The following is a 4,000-nucleotide window of genomic DNA, read 5'->3' as shown; positions in this document are numbered from 1 at the left end:
CCTTGTGTCCTTTTTCTTCCCTTAAGAATTTTCTACAATTCCTAACCTCTGATTTATATCCATTACTATCAGCTTTCCCTTTCTTCTGTTTGTTGTGTATTATTTTTTTATTTTGTATAGCTGCCTTCACATCCCTCTAAAGCAGGTTGGTTATTTTTAAAACCAGTACGGCCTTCTTTCTAGACTGTGCCTTTTGGGGCATCTAGTAAGGTGCTCTTAAATGATTCCCAATTATCATTCACATTTTGCTGATTAAATTCTTCCTCCCAGCTGATTTCTCTCATAATTGTTTTCAGCTTTGTGAAATTGGCCCTACTAAAGCAGCAAGGATATATATTACCTGTCTGGACTTTGCTTTCACATTATAAACGGGATCAGATCGTGATCACTTGCATAAGGAGATGGTGGGATTGAATAGACACTCAGGTTCCACCTAGGAGGGGTGGGGTTTGTTCACTAGTGGGAGGAGCTTAGGTACTGTTTTCACCACTAACAGGCAGCAGCCCACCCCATAGTCTCTCTATCCAGTCAGAGAGCAGCAAATCTGCAGGGTAATAATTTTACGGGTCTCACCCTGCTGCCCCAGCAGGCTAGAAATAGCAGAGCCCCAGCACCTCAGTAGGTGGGGGAGGGACAAAGCCATGTGAGACATAATATGGCAGCAAAAGGCTTCTTTCTAAAGGTGCTGAGAGCAGGACTGGGACAGTGGGGAAAGGTGGGAGAGGGATACTTCTCCGCAGGGGTTGAGGGTCCTGATCTCACTCTCCGATGTTTGTTTTGCAGTGTCCGGTGGTGGTGATATAAGTTCCCTTCCTCCAGGTAAGAAAAGCTGCCGTTTTTTCCCACTTTAAATGTTTTCCCTTTAAAACAGCCGCGCAGGGGAGAGAGCAACAGGCTGGATCCTGGGTCTGCAGGGACAGATCGAGGAAGGCTGGCTATGCTCTAGAGGACTGAATACAGAGTTAAGAGTCAAAAAATGGGCTCTCTTCCCCCACTCTGCCACTGATTTGCAGTATGGCCTTAGGTGTGTCACTGCCTCTCACCTCTACTCACTTCCCCATCTATAAAATGGAGACAGCATCCTAGACCAAGCCCTGGCGGCGGCATTAGTGCAGCAGACAGGCAATACAACGTTAGTCTGTGGGAGGGCAAAGGAGTTATGGGGTGGGATCAGGGATGGCGCTGGCGTTACCAACACAAACGCTGGGCGCTAGGGTGCAAACTGCTCTCTGGATGTCCAGTCTGTGTCGGGTTATTTCCCAGAACATGATCTCAGATGATAGTGGTTTCTCTGCTATTCCAGTCTTTCACTTTCCTGCTGTAACTGGACAAGGCAGAGAGGAAGCCCAGCCACCCCATTCGTCATCTCCAGACAAAGCAGAACCTGAGGAACAAACACGTAAGGGGCCTCAAAAAATTATAATTGGGCAATGCAGAAATAAAACCTCCAGACAAAACAATGAAACGCTCACAAGAAAATAACAGAAGCTCTGGAGTAGCCTCCTGCTAGTGCAATACCAGGCTGTCCCAGTAGGAGGTGCTGCAGAAGCACTGGCTGTGAGGGAGCCCCCAGGTACTCAAGTCTCAGCCTCTCCCAGGCAGAAGGGTGGTAGAAACACTGGCTGTGGGGAGCCCCCGCTACCTCCAGGGTTCATTGCGAGGTGAGGGTAGACTGTGATATTCTACCATCCTCCTCCCACAACCAAGGGCACCAAAATCTTTGTTGAAGTGGGGAGGGCAACAGGTGCTGGAACTCGCTCTAGAAATGCAAATATCACCGGACAGACACAGTTTTTAATATGTGATGTTATCTGTGTTCCCTCTCTAGGAGAAGCAAGAAGAGCAGTGGCTGCGTGTAGATACTCTGCCGTGTTAAAGGGAAAATGCAAGAGGTGTATCGGAAAGGTAAGGGGCTGTTTTCTCATAGTTAAAGACATGTCAGCTAGTTTAACAGTTCCCATTGGGGGACAGAAAGGAAATGTCACAATAATGGAGGTCAGGAGAACAGGAATTGCCAACCTGGATCAGACCTGAGTGAGCCTGTCTCTGAGCATGGCCACTGCCAGGTGCTCCGGAGGATGAAGAACCCCACAGGAGGCATTTGTGAGGTAATCTGCCCCCACATTAGGACTCATCCTGGTCCCTAATAGTGAGAGAGTGATCTAAGCCCTGAAGCACAAAGTTTAATATCCCTGCCAATATTTTTATGAGAAAGACCAGGTGGGGGAGGTAATATCTTTTATTGGACCAACTTCTGCTGGTGAGAGAGACAAGCTATCAAGCTACACACATTGCTCTTCTTCAGGTCTGGGCAAAGAACTCAGAGCAGGGTAACAGTTAAAAAGAAGGTGGAACAGATTGTTTAGCCATAAGTAGGGAGCACATATTGTAAGGGATCATTCAAGGTGGAGTGGCCTGTTAACACCTCTGCAGTGATAGGATAAAAGTGGGGGTTTTAGTGGGTTACAGATTGTTGTAATGAGCCATAAATCCACTGTCTGTTCAGTCCATGATTTTTAGTGGCCAGCAGAGTTATGAATTTAAGCTCCCAGGCTTGTCTTTTGAAAGAGTTGCGCAGGTTACCTTTGAGGGCGAGGACTGATAGATCAGATATAGAGTGATCCCACAGGTGAGAAGATGTTTCTGCCTTTTATCGTTTTCCTGTGTAAGTTCTTTCCAGAGTGCAGTGGTTGTCTGGTTTCACCCACATAGTTGTAATTGGGGCATTTAGTGCACTGGGTGAGGTACACCACACGTTAGATCCTACACATGCCTATCATATGGATCTTGAAAGGTGTGTTCTGTGGGGTGTTGATCATTGAAGTAGTGGAGATGTCTGCAGGTTTTGCATCTGTTGTTCTGGCAGGGTCTGGTGCCGCTTTAAGTTGGTGTGTCCTGGTCTGTGGGGAACTTGCTTCTGATGATGAGCCTGGAGAAGTTGGTTTGAAGGCTAGAAGAAGGGGTTCCGGAAAGATTTCTGTCAGGATGGGTTCCCCATCGAGTATGAGTTGTCGTTATTTGATGATATCTCACATGGTTTCCATTGTGGGGTCATAGTCAGGGCTGTCCCTAGCCATTTGGGTGCCTTATGTAGCCCCCTCGCGGGGGGGCTGTGTGGGGCCCCAGCCCCCCACCCAGGGTCTGCGAGGCAGGAGCTGTGGGGGGGCACTTTTGGGGGCCCCACAGGCCCAGAGTGGCCCGGGAGGTTAGCGGGGAGCCGGGAGCAGCTCGCTCTGCTTCCCTTGCCCCAGCCCCAGCCATGTCGTTCGGGGAAGGGAGCTTGGAGGAAGGGATCCCCTCACACACACACTGGGTTGCTCCGCCAGTGAGTGCGGGGGGGACCTTTCCCCAACCCCCCTGAGCGACATGGCTGGGGCCTCGTTGCTCTGCTTCCCGTCGCCGGTGAGTGCGGGGGGCGTCCTTTCCCCAACCTACCTGCACTCACCGACGGCGGGAAGCGGAGCAGAGCTGGCGGAGCAGAGCGGGCTGGGGCCAGGTTGCTCCACTTCCCGCCGCCGCCGGTGAGTGTGGGGTCGCTGGGGGAAGAGGTGGAATGGGGGCAGGCCGGGGGCGGAGGAGGGGGGAAGGGTAAGAGGTGGGGCGGAGGGAGATGTCCGGGGCCCCGCACCCACCCTAGGGATGGCCCTGCCCCTTGTAGTGGGCGCAGCCCACGGGGGGGGCCGGCCAGGGGATAGGGCTGGTCGCCGGGGCTGGTGCCGCCGCTGGTGCCGCCGCGTATGCAGCACGCAGCAGCCTAGGGCACCATGAAATTTGGGGCAATTTGATTCCCCAAATTTCATGGTGCCCTACGCAGCTGCGTATGCTTCGTATGCCTAAGGATGGCCCTGGTCATAGGTGACAGCTAGGGGCATGCAGTTGGAGGAGGTTTTATTGCTGTGTTGAAGCAGGTTCTCTTGGGGTATTTGGGTCCATTCCATGATGTGATCTACTTCTCTGGTGGAGAGTCCTTCTTTGGTGAAGGAGGTTTTGAGTGTATTAA

At 51.5% G+C, this 4,000-nt stretch overlaps 1 long non-coding RNA gene across 1 annotated transcript; it reads left to right on the top strand.

The window, feature by feature from the left end:
- The first annotated feature begins 25 nt into the window (after window positions 1-25).
- LOC135980559 (uncharacterized) lies at window positions 26-3,989 on the top strand. Its single transcript, XR_010597566.1, has 3 exons — window positions 26-819; window positions 1,304-1,399; window positions 1,829-3,989. It is a non-coding gene; the product is annotated as an uncharacterized LOC135980559 (long non-coding RNA).
- Window positions 3,990-4,000: the final 11 nt, after the last annotated feature.

The sequence above is a fragment of the Chrysemys picta genome, unplaced genomic scaffold (genome assembly GCF_011386835.1).
Source record: "Chrysemys picta bellii isolate R12L10 unplaced genomic scaffold, ASM1138683v2 scaf4400, whole genome shotgun sequence".
NCBI classification, from domain to species: Eukaryota; Metazoa; Chordata; order Testudines; family Emydidae; genus Chrysemys; species Chrysemys picta.
The sequence above is the reverse complement of the archived record's forward strand: the minus strand, read 5'-3'. Positions and strand labels throughout refer to the sequence as shown.